This window comes from Amblyomma maculatum, unplaced genomic scaffold, assembly GCF_055883805.1.
Source record: "Amblyomma maculatum isolate TAMU_Amacu unplaced genomic scaffold, ASM5588380v1 scaffold_24, whole genome shotgun sequence".
Classification (NCBI taxonomy): Eukaryota; Metazoa; Arthropoda; class Arachnida; order Ixodida; family Ixodidae; genus Amblyomma; species Amblyomma maculatum.
Window position 1 is genome coordinate 1,573,458 of NW_028146749.1, and position 21,543 is coordinate 1,595,000.

Below are 21,543 nucleotides of genomic sequence, written 5' to 3' on the forward strand. Positions count from 1 at the left end.
TATCGAGGATCGGGCCCCTGGACAAGAAGCACGTTTCGTTCGCCGGGGTACAGTGTTGATTGTAGCCGGGGCGCACCTCAGCTGCACGCGCGAGAGCCTTAGCTGGCAACGTTTCGGCACACAAACAGTATGACACACTTAATTCGAGGCGATAAATAAATATCAAAGCAAGCAAGTGTACATTTGTCAAAGGACCATTTTCAAGTAGCGCTACTGCGCATGAGCGAAGCACCTGAGCGCGCGAAGCACCTACACCCGACCCGACCCGACCACTCGACCCGTCACGCCAGTGTTTACCTCTCTCGCCCGATGGAAAGGAAAGGGCAAAGGAAAAATGTTGTAGACGCACAATACCCTCTCGTAAATACCCCTCGATTCAGGGTGTTTGTGGCGCCATCCTCGTAATTTTTCTGAACTGCGACATTTTAGTGCACATAAAATCTCATAGATGGCGCTAACTACTACATTTATTATACCTGGCTTTGTTATTCCACTTTTATTGGCTTTTTGTAGACTTTGTAGTTGATAATTGTTACCGGTTGAATAAAAGAACGAAAGCCCGAACCTTGAAGTTATATTCGCCAAAAAAAACAAGCCATGGAGCATTTCAATCATGCTTAAAATATTTCATGAAGAGCTCGCGCGCTTCAAGTGAACCACGAAAAAATTAGCTGAAATCATCCTGACAGTGCACATTCCTCGAGAGTCGTAGAACAAAACCGATGCTTATCCTCTGACAGCAAGGTGTAAAGTTTTTTCACGCGAAATTTCAGCACAGATAAAAGCTTATTACTTGAACAGTTTTGCATATACTTTTAGCCATTTTACAAAAAACGCTAAGTTTGATAACAAATAACTTTTACACTAAATGAAGCAGACAGATGATATTTTCAGGAAAGAGCGAACTATGTACGACCTCCAACTGCGCAAAAAAGCTCCGCAGCAGAATGCATATCTTGAAAGTTATTGTATGTATAATTACCTGTTTTATACACTTTTCACAGGTGCGTGGCTAATAAACTATGCGATACACAGTAATAAAAATGCTTAACTTTGTTCATTAATATCTCGTCTCAAAAGATCTCGAACGGTGTTGTTCTAGGTGCAAAAGATTTTGCACAATTTTGCTTTTCCTGAGACAAGTAGAGCTAAAAAGCAGTTTCTTACCTTTGCGTTTTTCTTTACAGCTTAAATATCTTCACAGCTATTTATAAACTAAATGCACCATTCAAAAGCAGAGAAAATAAGCTTTACAACGATACTAAAACCACGCTTATAAACTAAACGAGTGAGGCACAGTAGAGGTATGAATTTCACCAAAAATGTCGTCTCTTCACCGCTTGAGTGGGACCGCCACCTTAATTTCACACAGCGATTCGCGGAAGAATCGCGGTTCTAGCGTAGGCACCGTGCTAGCCAGCATGGCACTCGAGTACGTAAACGTTCCACCAACGCCTGTTCCACAAATCAATATAAACTCATTTCCTTCCAAAAAGCAATCAGCTGGCTTTCTATTCGACTTACCAATGTGATGCTCACCGTGCGAAGTGCGTCGCCTGTGCTGTATAAATATAGCCTCTATAGTATAAACACAGAACACAGCCATCCATTTTATGGTTCGTTAGCATTAGCAACAAATAGATAAAGCGCAACACAGGCTCCGCAAAGCACTGGAAGGAGAATAACCAGAGTCAATAACGCGTCAAACATTTTTTTAAAACGTTTCATGTAACGCGCTTCAACCCATGGCATAATTTAGCGGAGGGGGCGATGATGATGATAATGACGCACTCACAATCGTATCTAAAATTGTTGCAAATGAAACTATACAGTTTCAGTTAAACAAAGGAGGTGGTGACGCATAAACTACAAGTGCGAATTTTAATTATCTTAAGGTTTCCTTTTACTGAATTAATTTTTGTTGGTATTGGACGTTTTCGCCACCTGCAGCGCTGTCATGGCGCTGTCACTAGTGTTCCTGTATATGCTCTCTGCGGGAGCATATACAGGAACACTGTCACTAAAGCCCCTCTAGGGTGCCTCGATGCGCGCCCGCTCTCGCATCAAGGCACCCTAAGCCCCTCTATCTCTGGAAAGTAGCGAAATTGTAAGATCTTTGCCGCCGTTTCCCTCTCCCGGCGCTTTCCTCCTCGCTCCTCTACGCTCCCCTCTCCAAAGAAAGAGTGAGGGCGGGTTTTCTGGTTTGTCGTTGGCTGCCGGGCCCGTGACGTGATAAACACGTCACCTTACGTCATCAGCGCGCGCAAAATCTTGTTTTGCTTGCTTTTTATTTTCTCGCTGCCGCCATTAAACTGCCTCGTCGTACCGTTCCTATGGCTTGCGCGCGTGCAGGTTCGTGCACGCGATGCCGTGCTGCTGCGCGTTTCAGTGTTCAAGTAGAACAGAAACAGAACATAGAATAGTAGAACAGAACGACTGCCGTGCTTCGCTGATTACCAACACGGCACCGGGAAGGTTAATTGAGTTGAAGAACTTTTCACAGTCTCACATGTCACTGACGAACCCATCGCCAGCTGTAATCGAAACTGTAAACATTGCTGAGAACTTTTTCCGCAGTAACAGAGACGGTCTCCTCAAAAATTCAATCAGCACTGCACAACTGCAGGCCCGGATAAAAGATAGCATTTCATTGGTATCTTGCTTCCCAGCCTGCCACGATGTTGTAAAAGAGATTGTGAGTATTTTCGTGAAAGTACGGATCCAGATTTTTGTCCGAGATGAAGCCTCTAAAATATCTCCTGTGACTAGTGGTAAATGCGGTAGCAAAAGCGTAGGCATGCGGGTCGCTGCAGCTCAGATTCGGTGACAGTATGCATTCGTAATTTCATGTTTTATTAATTTGAAAAATTTGAAAAATTTGTGGAAGTTGTGGTTTGAAAATCTGCATACAGTTAATATTTTGCCTGTCGCCTGAATGAATCTGTAAATTGTTCAAAATTTCTGGTAACTGCTTGCATTTTTTAAAGATATTCTCGTGCATATCTGAAACTTGTAATCATCGAAATTAAAATTGGATTGTAACGTGTGTGAAAAATGTTTCTACGAAAATTATTTGCTTGCACTTCGTTTTCATATATTTTCATTGCGTTAAGGTTTCTCAGCATCTTCCAATTGTCTAACAGTGTTTTTCTGTGCATTTATTTTTATTTGAAAATGTGTGTTTTCAATTAATGTGCCTGCGCCATAGGACCCTTGTAAAGCGACCAGTGCTGTGTCAGTAAAATCAAAGATGCTACTTGGTTCCAATGTGCAACAGTGTTTATCGCTACATTCCTTCTGTATTTGGAACTGTGTATTTTGTATGCGCCACATCTTACGACCTTTAAAGCAAACCAGTATTGTGCCAATAAAATAAGACCCTATTTTGCATGAGTCACTTTGCTGATCAATTGATTTTGCGAAGAAATAGAAGCCACTTTTTTCACCTACACTGCCTCTGATTAGCAGCTGTAGGAACACTGCTTCGTTTTCTTACAGATGTGATTTGAAAATGAAAGCATACAACAATCGACGCTTTTGCTTATAGGTTAGCCAGAAGCGATCGATGTTAGAATTCGCCGGTTTGCCGTTCACGCGCAAAGATGCAGAAGATTTCTGAAGGGGCCATTGGCTCTCATTCAGGGTCATCTATCTGTCACCCAACACAGATGACACCATCATTGCCTGCTCAGTTTATTTCTCGTTCTTGATGCTTCAGAATACCCGAGTGCGATGCTGAGTGCAAACATTTCTTGCCGTTTTGAGCGTGTCTTCTCCTTCCTTCTTTGTTATTGCGAACAATATGTGCCGCTAAAACCAAACATAACATTTTCAAATCGATTAGTAGTTACCTGTGCAAAGCAGATTTAAAAGAACGCTTTAAAAGGCAGCACAAAAAGCCCCCGCCATTCACTATCATTGACCCTTCCGCGGCGCCCCTCGAGCCCAGGCAGGTTCAGCGTGCCGTGCGCAGCGCTCCCGCCGGTGGGAGAGTGAAATCAGAGGAGAATTGAGGAGGAAAGCAGCCGAAGGGAGGAGAGTTTCGCTACTTTCCAGATAGAGGGGCTTTTAGCTGTCACTCAACCGTTGCAACGGCGCGCCATTTGAACCGGCTGGTTGTAAGGTGCTCGCACAAGTCTCTGCAGTTCTCTCGAGTTCTCTTAGTTCAGCTCTCCCTGCAAGTCTCTCAGAGGCTGTACGACTCATTTACCTTGCCAAAAGTAGCTTTTAAACCACAGTTCAGCAATGCGACACTACAGCCATTCAATGAAGGACTCTGACTACACTTATTCCTAGTCTGGCATTTATTTCCTTTGCGCATTTTCACTCTGTCCATTCATAACAAAAACTTGGAAGAAAATCAAGTGGCTAAGTGGGCTTCCCACAGTGCAGTTACATATCTATAGTTATTTCATAAATTGGCAACAGAGTTTTGATTCATCATCATCACTGCCTGCACTAGGTATGCTGAAGGGAATTAATGGTCTGCAATCATCGCTGCTTCATGAGTTAGCTGCAGCCGCCAACCTTGGCTCATTTGCTGACATTATCTCTTTATCCCAGTGTCTGGTATCCCTTGCTTGTTTCACTCCCTGGAAACCTAATCGATTAGCTGAAAAGCCCTATTTCCTGGATTACATGTCCCACTCTAATGCTTCTTTTCAGTTTTCTGCATCTTCATACTCAAAGATGTGCACTATGTGCTGCAATCTCAACTGCAGGTACTCTACTGCAAGATGCCCAGCACTCTGTGTCCTATGGTATGGTGTTGCGGCAGCATAGAAGTACCGCCCAAACAAACCATCACATGAGGACCTGCTTATGCCCTCAGAGTTTTGGACCAAGGACGCCACCTGCCTAGGGCAAATAGGGCCTGCTCATTTCAATAATAGCTTATTACTACTTCCTTGTTATGATCACCTTGAAACTGTACTTTAATCCACATCTGTGTTTGTGAAGGTTTTCCAAATTATTTTACTTTCTATAACCTGCTACACTGTCCTTTGCTTAGGTATTTTAAACTTATGCTTTAAAATCCACTTTTCAGCCTTTCAGATGATTGATTACATGATAGCAAGCTGCCTTTTATTACATTATATGTACAGCACCTTCCAAATTTACTTTCACCTCTTCTTGCTCTTGGGGAAATGTTTCTCATGGTTCAGATTCAGAGTGACTACCTGGCTCAAAAACATTACTCCCTTCCTACGTCCGAAACCTTCCTACCTATGTGCAGCAGTGACTTTGTGGCTATGCTTTCGACTGCTAATCCTAAGGTTTTAAGATTAAATACATGGCTACATTTTGGCAGAGGCAAGATGTAAAGACACCTGTGGGCTATACAATGTCAGTGCATATTAAAGGACACGAAGCAGTCAAAATTAATTAGCTCTTTCCCATGCTTGCGGTCTTTCATAGACCGCATTAGGTTTTGGCATTCCCGATCCCGGTGTGCCATGAATACCTCTACCTGTTGTAAAGTATTGCTCTCATCACAAAGAGTTGAAAAATAAACTTTCATCTTGTAGCTTCTTTAGGTCCTTGAGCATGTGCTGTTATTGAGGCAGTGGGCAATATTTGGCTGGGGCCTTAGACATGCAATAGCCCAAACCAGATTCGAAATCGAGGAAACAGTTTAGCTGAAACAAATGTCGATTTCAGTCTCATCGACTACAACTGCAATGCCCGTTCTCTTTTTCTACAGGAATATAATGTAGACATGATGCAATGCTGTTCTCTCAAATGTTTTTCGATTGTCATGGCTACTACAGTTCAAAATAATGAGACCAAAGAGCACAACACACAAGGAATGCTTATTCGCAATGGAAGCATTTTATTGCAAGCTATGAAGTAAATACATCTGTCGTGAAGAACAAGCAAAAGATTGCAAGAAACCACCAAAACAAAATTTAAAACCCCATCTAGAAAAGTAAAAATCTAATGCCATGTTTTCATGGAAAGCAGCCATTTTTCAAAAAAGGCTGCTCTTTGAAGCTACTCACAAAATTATTTCAGCATAAATTCTCACTTGCTACAATCCTCTTTTTTTCCAACTAGACACAAAGTCTGCAAGACCTTGTGTATAAAATGTCACCAACCAGCATGCAGCTGCCATGCCATCAGCAAAACCATGCGCCCAACTGCTCATTGCACACCGGCCACAACTCTGCACTGCCTTTGGGCAAGTGGAAAACAGCTGCAAAGCATCTTAAAACCCATCCACCTTTTGTTTCTATTTAAAGGTGCTATCATTTCTCCTGCTTCAATGATTCCTTTCATTTTCAGGTAAGATTCCATAAACTGAACTTGTTTATGAACCACCCTAAATTCGAAAATGTGTTCAAACCTGCTGTCTATGAGGCAGCGCCTTCAGAATGCGCGATGGCCAAAAATACTTTTGCAGCAGACTCGTTAATAACAGAGCTACAGCCATCAAAACTGGTATGTTTCTCTCCTTCCCTTCCGTCACCAAAGAGTCTCTCCCTCCTCCCTGGTTGACTAGCCTCCACAAGAGACAATACGCGTAGGGCTGGTACATGTAGGCTCCCTAAATACGGGAAATGCGGAGCGCCATCTCTTAGTGCTTTGAGAAACTATGCCCGCCATGTTGGTTCGGTCAACAAAATGAAAACACTGCCCTATGCCGGGTAAAAACAGCTACAAGAACACATCAAATGCAGTCATTATGGCCCCGACTTTTACAGGCATTCTTTTTTTTCTTGCTGGTTGGTTTGTGGGGTTTAACGTCCAAAAGCGACTCAGGTATGAGAGACGCCATAGTGAAGGGCCCCGACAATTCCGACCACCTGGAGTTCTTTCTTTAAGGTGCACTGACATCGCACAAACACGGGTGCCTTGCTTTTTGCCTTCCATCAAAACGCTACCGCCGCAGATTTTTTTTTTTTTTTCTTGCTTTCTGCTACCCAAGCACCACCAGTGACCTTTGTTTGAAGGTTGAGAAGTGAGCTTTGGCTCATCCAGCTACAATGCCAATAAGGAGGAGGAGGGGGAGAGGCTGACCTCAATGGGTGGCTGAAGCATAGGTGCGGGGCCTCTGGCCTTTCTTAGGAAACCAGGCCTGTGCATGTATGGATGTTCTGTGTTTTCTGTACTCATGGTTATGCATGGTGTACCATGGCTGGATTCGAGTGGCGACGGTGCGCTCTTTATGACCTACGCATGGAGGATGCTTCCTGTCTTCTACAGCTGCGAAATCGTGGCACTGTGTGGCATTGACGCGTCTACTCAGTGATGCCGTCATTTGGTGCGCAACAAGCTGGAAAAAAGAAAGTGGAGGCTGGCCAAGCCTGCGGCTGCAAGCCTGCACTTTCACCCGGTTGTGATTCTTGCCAACGAGATGTCATAAACTTGAGCGTTCAGAGCGACCTGCAGTGATTTTTGCCGCTGTACTGAGAGTCATAAATGATAGGTGTGCCGGCCGTGAGCCATCCTTACAGGCTCTGGCTGTGTATCAGCATCTTGCCGAAGAGCCAAAACCAGGGAAAAACTCGCATAAAATATAGCTAAATTATTGGAACAGAGTTCTTTTTTTTTTTTTTTTTTTGTACGCAAGCTTGCCATAAGGCATATTATATAAACTCATGTAAATGGTTTTCCGTGAGGAACCGGAGCAGGCTCCCACTCTTAGCGTTGTCGGTGAGCCATTTAGAAAAGTCCTCTTCCCTTGTTGTGGTTAGTCCCACTTCACGCAGAATCTGTGTCCTTGATGCCCTTGTACCTGCACAAGTCCATAGCAGGTGGCGAACATCCACCTCTGCAGCTGGTGTGGAACACTTCGGGCATGTGGTTGGTCCGATGTCTGCTTGCGATTCCCATCGGCATTTTACCGACGGGGTAAGGGCCGCCCCAGCTCTTATCCTTCTAAGGGAAACCTCCTGCAATCTCGTTAAGTTACGAGGGAGTGGGAATGTACACGGGGGAATGAGGGCACGTGTACTTTTCCTTAAAGTGGATGCTAAGATGGGAACAGCGGAGCGGGCATCGAAAGGGAGCCTGGTGGGGGGCGCATTAGTGTTTGGAACTTCGTGTGTGAGGTGGTCAACTTTTCTCTGCTCAGCGTTCTCAGCATTGTCTTGTGTCCAATGTATCTGGATGCTTATCTTTGTTTTCTTATTGAGTGCGTGGATTTCCTGGGTAACACATAGCGTCTTCGTGACTTTCTTCAGTTGTTTTATGGCGGCTAAGGAGTCTGTATAGATGTGGGCTTCTGTTATGGAATCTATTTTATTTATGGCCTCCATAGCATCACGGATTGTATAGAGTTCCATCATAAGCAGGTCCGGGTATTCTGAAACATATTCTTTATGTACCTTTAGTTCGCTGTGTGTTGGACTAGTAGCTGCTGTTCTACCGCCATTTTCTATAATTGATGCGTCTGTATATGCAATGCAGGTACCTGGAAGTGCATCAACCAGAGGTCGAGATGCCAGCTTTTCTTTGCGACGAAGCCGAGTGGTCTTGTTTGTCGTAATAGTCGTGAATTCCCACGGAGGGGGGTCTGCCATTGGTGGTGTTTGAACTGCCACTTCGTTGTACAAGGATGCTATGGGTGTAACATACTTTCGCTTCATATCCCTTGTTGCCTCTCGTTGTTCGATTAATTCTGTCAACGTATTTATCTGTGCAAACTCTTGGAGAATAGGGATAGGGCTAAGTTTTGGTAAGGCCGTGATAGTGCGCATTGCGTTTCTATTTATTGTTTCCAATTTGCCCATTGCCGCCTCGTGAGTCTTTGGAATTGGGCCTGGTATAGTATCCTCGGCTGTAACACTGATTGTACAAGACGTCTTGCCATGTCCGCTCGAGCTCCTCCTCCCCTAGACGAAATGCGTTTTATCAAGTTTAAGGAAGTCGCAGCTACTTTTTTCACCTTATGAGGCCATTGTGTTCCTTTGCCGGATTTGTGAATTTCTAGGCCAAGAACTCTCAACTCGTCCACCTCTTCCAATGCCTGATTTCCAATCTTTAGGGTGACTCTTTGCGTTGCCAATTGTTTTCTTCTATTCTTGTTGGCAACATGAATGTAACCGGACTTTTGAGGTGATAACTCCAGAACAAGTTCTCCATCACTCGGAAATTGATGAAAGGAAACACCTCAAGTTTTTCAAACTTGCAGGCGTGTGCACGTCGTTCAGAGGAAATAAAGTTCAAATGTGTGGCAGAAAACATACGTATGGATGAAGTTAGCTTCGTTACAAACTAGCCGCAGAGTTTAGCAACATAGGTGGCAGGCAAAGACAAGGGTCGGAAGGCTTTCCTACTATCCTTATATGAGAATGGTGATGAATGTCTCCTGTTATTTCGAGGTGATGTTGCGCACGCCTCAGAACAGGAAAAGCAGTTAGTGAATGCGCTGTTCAAAGTGCACAAAAAGTGCAATAAGAGCAGGTTACCTTTTTTTTTTTTTTAATTTGCACTAACAACTTAAAACAGGTCAACGACCAGCCTGACTTGCAGACACGTGAAGGCGCCCGAAATTTCGGTACATGTGCAGAAGCAGACAGAAATGTGCCCAAAAGCGAAAAGATGCCGTCACACTGGCATATCATTTGAAATAATGCATGTCGGCAAAACAGGTACTCCTTCTTGCTCGGCCACTAATTGTAACAGGCCTGGCAGAACAGGCCCGAGAGGCCAAAAATGCTCATGTGATAAATTCTGTGCTTCTGTAGCCATGTCAATGCATTTTTGACAGTTCCCCTCATATCATGAAGGAAACAAAGTTACAGCAGGAAGAAAAAAATCAGCTTTTGTGCAGCATAATGGGACTGATCTTACAATAGTATGCTGCTACTTGCCTTACTGCAGACTGATAACCCAAATCACTGTTGTATTCAGATGGTAATTAGCACATGTTGCGCACTGTAAGAAATAAGACAAAGTAAGTATTACTACGATCAAATGTGCTAAATACTGTTGCTTGAGCCTACACTGCATCGCTTTTGTGCACACAGAATTGAGACTACATAATTTTCTAAGTATTTTGCGCACTCCGTAAACTGAATACTTGAACGCTTGAAGGCGTGAACGGAGGTGCACACCGGGCGCTGCCACAGAAGCGAGTGACCAGGTTTGGGTAAATCCTGCACACCCTTCACGAGGAAGAGAGCACTGCTTGCCTAGAAGAGCTGCCATTATATCTGCAGCGAATGCGCAGGCTGTATGAAAGCGCGTGCCGCTGCCACTTGAGTCCAGCCGTTGGTGTATGAATAGCACAGTGCACAGAACACTCTGAAGCATGCATAGACAAGGGCAAGAAACTAAAAGCATTCTTTCTTGTGGGAATGTATGCATGAGTGAAAACGAAATGCAAGACGAAAAAGTGCGTGACATCACACCAAGTGACACCCCTCGCCCATCAGTCAGAGAGACACCAATGGATGCAGTATCTGTTGGTGCCTCATCGACAAAGTTCGATGGCCAGCGCAAAGGATGAGGAGGTTTGGCTGTCTGAAAAGGACCATGAGAGTTTTGGTTTGCATTTTGTTGCTTTCCAGTGTGTGCATCGCTGCAGTATTTCGCAGAGACCATGTCCGACGCCTTATCGGGCTTGGTTAAAATGTCAGCCTGGTCAGTAGCCCTTGAATATGTTAGCTCTCTTAAATGAACAATCTGAAATAAGCAAGGACATAAGTTGTGCTGGCCATATTGTGGACTGCTTTCAAGACAATGTGTGTAATGCCAAATAATCTGAGAAGTTGAATAAACCGTTTGGGGTGCCCTGTTTTGTTTTCTAAATATGCATTGTAAGACCAGTTAACACAGCTTGGCCACCCAACTTGTGCACACCAGCTAACACAAAGCTTTAGCTGCGCTACACTAATCCCTCTGTCACACAAACACTTCTGATCCTCATTGAACTCAGTCTGCATTCAGGCTTTCAAGAAGGATTGAAGCATCCGGTGCTACACGGGCGTTTTCAGCGAGCATTGAGAAATTTCCTACGTGGTCCGTCGTCTGCTGTCAGTCGCAATGAGTCTCAAAAGGAAATTTAAGATTGGGGTAATGATTGCACGATTTCAGTGTACACAGCAGCATTCCGCTTTTGGCGCCTCAGGTCACCTAACCTATCTTCCCAGCGGTCAAATGCTACAGTGCAGTTTCTCTTCCGCTCCACAGTTTCCACGCTGACGCAGTCGAAGAGAACGCCACCTTAGCTTCCACTGGTGGTGGACTACGGTGTCAATATTATAAAATTAGCCGTTCTACCAATGTTCTATCATGCCTTTTAATACATTTATGTGTTATTATGTGCAGTTCTATTGCATTTATTCGTTTTCAAGTTTTAGAGCTCATTGATGACGAGGGTGTCAATGACCGCTTTTGAGTGTGCCTGAAATCTCGAGAGTGATTGAGGAAGCAACCTTGAGTCAAGCAGGCTCGAGCTCGACTGCACTTGACAGTTGCCGTGTGACAACCTCGATCTACAATGAGTTGAATGTAGATCCAGTTCAATGAGGATCGAAACTGTTCGTATGAGATCGGTTTAACTCGCATCTTGCAGGAACAAGCAGTCTATATACACCTTTCCAATAAGTGTTACTCGGTGCCACCATATTGTTCGCTCCTCCTCTCTGGACTGCTGCAAACCGGCTCTGCTTCCACTGTGCTAGCGCCAAATGCACAAAGCAGTCCAGCAGGTAATATGGTGACACCCCGTGACCACTTATTGGAAAGGTGCACACTACTATGACTATGCTACAGTATGCTAAGGAAGTGAACACACAAAAAAGCCAGGCAATCATGTTACTCTGGTAACGAATGTTTAATTGTGGCTGGCCTTGCATATGGCGGGCAGTAATGCATGTACCCCTGTCTTCGGACAGGACAGCAGGGTTGTAAGCATCTCCAGCAAACACTGTGCGGATGTTCGTTTTGTTATAAAAATCTAGGAGACACTTGAGATCTGTCTTTAAGAGTATAGCATGGCAGCGTCAACAGCTCCCGTCTGCAGCTTCCCTTGTGGATCCTTGATCGCATACATGCACCTTGCTATTTTATAAATGACGTCTTTAAAGAACTTTGCTGCAACCTACAAAAAAAAAAAAATGTAGGAAGTGCTTAAGAGTTTTAAGATCGCTAAGGCGAACACAACCCGGCACCAGAATTAGAATACATGACTAATAGGTATCGTGCAGGGAATGCAGCCTTATAGTTGCGCACATCAAATGACAGATCGAATACCACACGCCCATCCTCCGAGGTCCTGTGAATAAGTGCATAAGTGGCCCGAGTATGCATGGGGTTGCCATTACCCTCTTTGTCACCTCTCCGCGGCGGTTTGCACAACCAGGATGCCTCCTTTCCTCCTCTCTGCAACGCGGCAACAGAGCACGCACCTGCCAGAGCTCTTCTCACGCAAGTTCCAGTATGAAGGACGTTTCTTGATGACAATTTCTGATCACACTTTCTGTACATGACGCACATGAGCCAATTAGAATACAGCTATTTAAATGCCCTCTAAACACGTGAATATTATAATATAGGCAACCTGCAATGGAGTTTGCTGAGACATGTGGCGCCACCTGGCGGCCGACGGGAGCTAATACTGAGTCGGCGCAGAAGCAGACGCCGTATATGTTGCGGCCGCTGTGTTCCTTCTGCGTTCGCGTTTTGTTATTCCAGTGAGTGTGATTTACTCATTTAGTGACTTCAGTGGTCTCGTGTGATGCTTCGACTACTACGGATGTGAACAAGAATAAAAATAAGCGCAAGGGCGGCGAGAAAGACTACCACAATCACGAAGCTTGCTGGGAGAACCTGGGGAGAATGATGAGAGAAGGAGATATTGGCTGCGAGAGAGTAATGTAACTGAAATTTGTTTTGTTATGGGGCCATTGGCGTACAGACGCCAAGAAGCTAAAATAAGACGATTGCCCGTGAGCGGAGGAAACGGTATAAACTTCTGACTCGGGGAGTGTCGCACGCTGGTTGGGGCACACTACTCAGTACGCGCTGTAAAATTTGGCGTGTACTGGTATATGCTGTGCAAGATCGAGTGGCATACGTCCAGAAAATCAACAAAGCCGTGCAGCCGCAGCATCGTATTCCAGCCGCATTTCAACGGAGGCGAAATAAAAAAAAAAAATGTTTGTGGATCTGTGAACCGGATTTCTAATGCGGTGTCTATTCGGAACCACAAAGCCAAAATATCTTCAAAACTTCCAATTACAGATTTCAATAAGCATATTTATCTGTAAATTAGTTCTTAAGGTGCTGAAAAAGTTGAAGTGGCGGAGTGTAGAGGCCCGTGATACTGTGTACACTGAGAATGGAACTTCGTTCTATTGTTCCGCGCCAAATATTTCTTGCACCGACTGCTCAAGCTACTCAAGAGTCTCTTGTCTCAGACGATAGAATATTTCATCATTAGTAACAACAGTAAAAAATTCTAACTCTTAACGACCTCCGTTACGAAAGCTTTGCCATTGAGTGCCAGCATTTCCCGCCGGCTTTCCCCAAGCTTGAGGTACGGAGATACAAAATGCATGCCAGTTATTGTTGCTGTTAAGGGCTTTATTTTTCCAACGGTGTAGGAGGCCCCCTACTCCCCGCCCCCGGCACGCACAGTTTTCGTTGATGACGCACGCTACAACCGCACAGTGCTTGCAATCGCCACGACATCCGTAGCGGGCACCGCACCATGCCTCCTGTAACTTCCGCGGCACTGTCGAAAGGTGCACCACGAACAAAAGTGTTCGTCATGGTATTAAACTTTAAAGCAAAACCGCGAGGAAATTATTATGCTGCTGTAATCAAACAGCAAGAACAAAAAAAGAAGAAACGGCGATCAATCTCTTCTCAGGTTCTCTCTGCACTTTCAATGTTTAGGTATGAGGTGTGAACGCAATAGGTGAATGAAAAGCTACGTTTACAACATTTTTCATTCATTTAATTATTTCTTAATTCATCATCACATATCCGACTAATGCCCTGAGAGAATAAATTTCGTTAAAAAAAAATTCCGTCTACTCACGCGACATTCAAAGCTGTGCGCGCGGGTGTTCCGTCGCGAGCGGCGCGCACTTCGCGGTGACGTCGACACCGTTCACGTTTTAAACATGAGCATTCTCGAACAGGCGGTGTCCTTTCGTCAGTATTGGTTTTCGGAAGTAGCTATCAAGACATTCGATTGCCTTAAAACTGCAGAAAATGAGAGCCGAGATGCTTCTAGCCGTACAACGCGAACGCAACCCGACCGCGCCAGCCTACTCAGATTACTCGGCGCCGCCGTTGGCGGCGCTGAACGCTGCGCTCCACTAGCGCCGCCTGGCCACTGCAGGTTGCCTATAAGCATAATACATAAGATAAATTCTCAGCACTGGGTAAAATATTCACAAAGTATTGTCAAACATGAATATAAAAACAAGAAATTGTAATAAAATCTTGAGGATATACAAAAGGCACAAAAATGCTCATTTCTTAAACTACAGCTTGGAAATGAAGCTTTTTTTTGCCTCAACTCCTTCAGCACCATGTAATTTGTTTATTAAATGAAATATTTACACAATCTTGCTATTAGATAATACTAAAATGCAGGTATTTAGATGCTCAAATAAATGCCCATGTTTTTGTTTTGGCTTTATACATAACATAAAAAACTTTTTCTCCGAAATTTGCACAAAAAATCCAAAAAGTGAAAGAAAAGGGGGCATGAATATCAAAATAAGACAGCAAGAAAAATAATTCAGAATACTAAAAATATGCTACACTGCCTCTTCTATTACTGGTAAAGATATGGTACACCTATCGGCAGATTTCTTTTTTTTGTAGTGCTGTTCGGAAGCAGTGGTCATTCTCGACTTCCTGCAGCAGTTGTTGAGAGTCTCATGTACCTATTCTCCAAATCACACTAACAAAATGCAGCGAAGCCCAACTGCCAAGGAAGTAATAATTCACGTTCTGAAGTTCATTTTGAAGGTGTGCTGTTCTCTCAGAAATATAGCTAAGTTGCTGAAAACACCCATTTTTAAGCTCGGCCTTCCTCTACTCATTTTACAGTTTATAGCATTGGCATTTCCAAACCTTTCAGGATTTATGACTGGATTATTTGGTGACATGTTTTCCAGAAGGTGGGAGAGTTCACCATCAAATTTGAAAATCTGCAATAGGAGCTCGGTGTTCAAACTCCACTCGATTTGCTTGAAGAAGTTCCACACTTTCTGATCACACTTTCTGTACATGACGCACACAAGTTCTGGAGAAGCCATATCAAGTAGTACCAAGCTTTCATTGCTGTTGAAACCCAGCGAATGGAAACAGAACAGTGGGAACACAAAATGAGCACGTGTAACTGACCAAGAGTGATTAGAGATTGAAACTAAGCTTTTCTTGGCCACTAGCTGAAGTTCGAGGCTGACATTTGACTGATTCATCATCTGAGCTGAACTGAGAGCTAGTAAAATTGTCTTCAAGAGACTTCGCTACTGCTCTCATAAGAAGAAAACTATAGTAGAAGCAGCAGAATCGTGTGAATGGCGCCAAAGACCTCTTTATTTCGAATAATTTTTTAAATGTCACACTGTGCCAGAAAGAACAAAAACAAAAAAACAAACTAGCTGCACACAAACAGAAACTATCGTTGTCACAATTGCCTCACTGCGGTAGTGCAGTGGTTAAGATGCTAGATTACTGTGCCGAAGTACCCATGTCCGAACCCGATCGCTGGCGGCTGCTTTCGATGCAAACGAAGTGGCACCCGTGTGCTGTGTGATGTCAGCGCGCATGAAAGATCCCTAGGTGGTCAAAATTACTCCATAGACCTCCACTACGGCACCCATTTCTGTCTTTCCACTTTGACTCCCTCCTTCCTTCCCTTACGGCATAGTTCAGGTGCCCACAGAAACAAGTGACAGATTCTGTGCCTTTCCATTCCTGTGAACTAGTTACTATAAATACTTTTGTCATACTATCTGCCTAAATGGGGCTACATGTTCCAAACACGAAAATTTACGTCTGCTAGTGTGTGAGAACCATCATTCATATATGAACGATTGGCTTAAAGTGGTCCTGAAAGGTATAAGCCCTAATCCTTTAATTTGTGCCGGTATTATCTCACACATAATCATCAGCATACAACCATAATCTACCACATTGTGCCCAAGACCACCCAAAATGGGTATAAAGCTCTGTTTTAACCGAGCTGTATGAATGTGGAGTTGCATGTCTGATACTAGATCCAAGGGTCTCGGAGGGTTCTATTCCACCTCACCCTCTCACCTCAAAGGAGCTGCCTGAGTTAGCAGCTCCAGATAGCGTCGTCCTCTCTTTTCTCGATCCTGTGTCTCTTTTGCGCTTTTCCACAATATGAGCTCCAGCCAGTTCGGCCATATCATGTGGCCTCATGACATCGCAGAACCAGACAACCAATCAGTGCATGGCCATGTCACCTGCCAAAGGCATGGTTGTGATTTTTCTCAAGGGTGACGCCTCTTACGCTACCGCAATAAAGCAGCCATTCTACAATAAGTCACTTCTTGTGGAGCACTTTTCACCACTGCTGCTGCATTGTATGATATGGGCAGTTCAAATTATGTCCCTTCTGTAAAGAGCAGTTTGTTTGCACAGCCTCCTATCCGATGTGGATGTAGGCTACAATCCAGCACACAACAGCGGCAGGGCAGATACATTAAAAAACATGGCAGCCCTTACGAAAGCCAGCTGCTCCTTCAGCTCATACTTTTTTACTTCCTCCATGACCAGCATGATGTACAACCTGCTCACATTACTGCCCGTCATCCTGACTGCTTCAGCTGCTGCTGTGACTGCTTCAGGGCAATGTCATCAGCAAATTGCAGATTACTGAGGTATTCTCCATCTACCCTTATCCCTGAAGGCATGTCACCTAGCACATAGTACAATAGATGCTGTCAAGAGAGTACAAGAAGTGGCCGATTCCATGTCAAGTTACCTAAGACAATGCCATGTTTTAGACACCATCACACACGGATAACTTTTTCTCGGAGAACCACATCTGTGTTACCTCCACAAGGGATCAAGTTTTCTTCTATATGACAAACTCTCCAATAAATGTCAGGTCTGTTCAGGTATTAATCCGATACTTTAATTTGCAAGGCTAGAAGCTAGACTGGCAAAACATTGCAGTCACACATTTGTGCTTCCCACCTCCCCCCACTGCAAATCATGTGTTCCAAACCACCCAGAATGATTTTCAAATAATACCATATCAGCAAATGCAAGGGTGACAATATTACACAACAAGATTAAATACATTGCAAGCAAGGTGTTTTAAGCTTAACATAGAGCACGCTCTAAACCTGTGGAAGCAGTGAGGGTCACACCAGTCGCAGCTCACTGCACTACTGAGGTGGCGGTGTAATCGAACTGGCGGAGGGAACTCTTTCGTCGGCACCAAGAATTCGTTGCCTCTGCAAATGTAAATAAATGAGAGTAATACTGCAATTACTTGCATAAATTCAGCAAACTCACTCACAATAGAATTTGGTTCGAGTAAAGCAAGTGAGAGTGCCTGCTGCAGAAGGAAAAAGGTAGTAACGAGACTGGCTGTCAATGCTAGCACAAATACAAATATTTAGCACACTTACAAAACACTGAAATAGCAACAAAGAGAATCCAAGTTAAATCACTTGAGCAGTAAGTGCCCAATATGCTGCGGCTTGCATGGAACTGCAATGGAGACTGCTTATAGCAGCAACCGCCAAGCTCTTTGGCAGGATTACGAGGTACTCGCAATGGTGCCTCACTCTCCCACAAAACATGCCAGCTCAGATTAATTATTGCTCTGTTTTCAAATAAGCAGTCAACGGCCTTGGCAGCAGCTTGAAGCCAAGCACTGCAAACTATTTATGTTGGAGCAGGCAAAAGATATATATATTAGGGAACTCTGCGGTAGCAACATGCATCCAAAGTGTTAAATCTATATAAACAAGCTCAGTGAGTTCCACCAATGCAGTTATTTCGGCAGTAAAAGGACAGATATTGTCACAGGCATGAACCTATGCTAGCTGAGGAGTAATGAAGTCACCCTCACTGCTGCATACACCGAAATGAGTACTTGACAGTGGGCGGTCTGAGCAAATAAGCACATGAATTCGGTCATGTATATGACCATACTTTTGTAGCCATTTCATCCTGTGCAGTAGGCTTGTTGCACTTCGAGGCTCATTCCGCACAGGGCCAACTTACGTTTAAACCATCTCTCAGCTGGCCCGCAACCCCCCTTTTAGTAGTCCGCAGATATTACTCATGTATTGCAGCACTACCACGTATGGTCTGTACAGATGAGTGCCACTTACCTTCCAACAGTTTTCCGAAAGAAGCCCGACACTTTCTATGGGCCGAGCCGCTCCATCGGTTGAAGCTGCGAAGAAGGCAATAAAACCTCCTGATTATAAACCAGCGCGTTCACGCTGGCGCAAGCAAAAATGCCTTATGCTGCCCAAACAAATATAAGCAACTCAGAAATAGTTTTACGTTATCTTTTAATCTCCTCATATGTCCCAATACTCCAGTGCATCCGAAAGACAAGAGTAACCGATCGGTGCACAGCAGCAGGTATTCTTTTTTTTTTTTCGAAGAGTTTGCCACAAGGCATAAGTTGAGAAAGGGGAATGGGATGCAGGAGATAGAAAGTTAAAAGAAGGAGTGAAGTCCAGTTGTGCTTATGTATTCGAGAAGGTTGGCAGTATAGCGATTGTCCATTGTCCATTTCTCATAATCACTATCGCGATTCCATCGCAGGCCCACCTTCATGATTATCCAGTGCCTAATATTAGTCGTTGATGGACACGTCCACAACAAGTGACGCACATCGCAGACGTCAGGTGGAGTCTCACAGTGAGGGCACCTGTCAGTCACTTGTAGATCTTTTTCCCGCCATCGATGTCGAACAGATGGGGTCAGAGCCGCCCCTGCCCGGATCCGGCGCACTGTCACCTCCTCCTGCCGAGTAAGACTACAGGGGAGAAGGTGCGAACACGGAGGAATGAGAGCGCGTGTTCGCTGGCGCAGAACTTGCAAATCGAAAACGTGGGACAGGAACGGATCTGGGGGAAGAGGGGAAGGTGGTGGATCGTCTGATGTGTTTATATGCGTCATAGCATCTGCTTGTATGTTATGTGGATCGCGAGCATGGCCGCGAATCCAGTGTATGCGAATAGGACATGGGTACTTTGAACATAGAAAATGTATGGACTGTGTTATTTGGAATGTGCATCGAACGGCCTTAAGCTGTTTAAGGGCAGTGAGAGAGTCTGTGTAAAGATGAACTGCATTGAATGTAGGAACTGGTGGAAGGGAATGTATGGCATTGTAAATTGCTTGAAGTTCCAGTGTCAGAGGGGTGCACGTATCCGCGGTATATGTCACGTGAGTGTTGAGATGCGGATGAGAGGGACTATACACAGAAGTAACTCCTCGCTCTGCAGTACGTGATGCATCGGTATATATAATATGCACCCTTCAGGCAGATGTGCGGATGATACCGACGGGGAAGCAGTGGGGCGATTGTCCGTGAGCTGGCAGTACGACCATGGAGGTAGTGTCTTTAAATGATGTAGTTGTAAAGACTGTTTGCGAGCTCTGTTTGCCATCCGCTGATCAACGAGTTCAGTGAGCGTATTTAGCTGGGCATACTCCTGAAGTACTGGTATGGGTGTTAGGCAGGGAAGATATGTAATTGCACGCATAGCCTCACGATTGATGGCCTCAAGGGAGTCCCACTGTCTGCGGGTGAGACGTTGAAACTGTGCCTGATATATTATACGTGGCTGGAGGACAGAGCGAACAAGCTGGCGGGCCGTGTGAGCACGCGCGCCGCCAGAGCGCATAGCTATGCGACGAATGAGACCTAAAGTAGCGTGAGCGGTTTACGGATGGCTGTCAGCCACGGGGTGCCAGTCCCAGAGGAATGAAGAAGAAGACCAAGAATGCGAACGGTTTGTACCTGAGGAATTGGGGTAATATCTATCATAAAATTTATAGTGGGAGCTTTCCGTAAGCCAGCTTTATTTCCAATTCGAATGAAACAGAATTTTGTATGCGAAAGAGTTAGGCCGAAAGGAGGGAGGCGAAATGTCAATACATCCAGCGCATGCTGCAGGGCCGCCTGATGGACAGACGTATCTGGGTGACAGCACCATAAGGTTATATCATCGGCATACGCAAGCACGCGTATAGAAGGGATGGCCTCTAGGGCTCGAACAAGTGGAATGAAGGCCACATTAAATAATGTAGGGGCGAGAACGGAGCCCTGGGGCACTCCTCTGTTTGAGGGGAAGTGACCAAAGGGCTTTCCATGGACACGCACACTGAATGTTTTATTTGTTAGAAAGGCGTGAATGGCGAGGAGAAACCTGTGAGGAAGACCAAGAGTTTGTAGGGAGGCAAGAATGGCTGAGTGAAGGATGTTATCATATGCCTTTGTTATATCTGTAGCGATCACAGTTCTAACAAGATGACTGTGCGGAGAGTGGTGAAGCATGTCAGCAGCCAAAGTAGCAAGACCGTCCTCCGTTCCTATTTGCGGGCGGAAGCCAATTTGGGATCCTGGATAACAATCATAGGATTCCAACCACCACGATAAGCGAGTGGCGAGAATGTTTTCGTAAAACTTGCAGATTGTTGGCGTCAGCGAAATTGGACGAAGGGCCGATCGAGAGATACTGGAGGATGACCTGGTATGGAGTTGTTCCAAGCGCAATGAAACGAGATCGTGGACGCCATTACGCAGTCTCCTCGTCTTCTCACGCCTTCGCCCGGAGACTGTCGCGTGATTACGCCGCGTCAATAATTGAGGCTAACGCATGCTTGCGCTGCCATGCAAAAACTCGTTAAAGAAGCTGCAAGGAAGGCGATGGCAGAAAGACGACAAATGCTTTACTTAGAGTTCGCGGGCATGTATGTACGACTCACCGCAGTCAGTAGGACTGCACCGAGGGCTGCGCCCTTGAATTTAAGGCTATAATCCACGAACTGAATCCGCATATCACCGAGTTTGCATTTGCCGGGATGATGGCCCGCATATGCAGCAGACCGACGCATGAAAGACAGCCTAGGGTGCCTAGGGCTCGCAAAGCGCAAATGCTCGTTGTCTGAAAAGCGCGCCAGCCTTCCTTCTTTGGGCCATACTTTGTGTACAGTGCTGTACTGGCTGTACCACTGTACTTTGGGCGGCGGAGCATCTGGCTCTCTGCAAGTTCAGGTGTTTTGCCTCTGCTTGGAGCGCCATACATGGCCATACTGATGTATAAATAAACAGTTTTTCTTGTTATACCAGCTACGTCTACCATATGGTGCCAGCGGCGGGATAACCAACGCAGCATAACACCCAGAAGGACAGCGAGCCCAACGTAAGCGGCCGCAGCGTCATGCCAGACACTCGCGGCGCGAACGGCTCGCACTCCGAGAATGACGTTCAACCCGCTCGCCGTGGAACTACCGACAAAGCTCGATTTCAGCAAGCCCGAAAATTGGACACGATGGCACCGCAGGTGGGAACGCTACCGACTCATCTCCGGTCTGACAGGACAGGACAGGACAAGA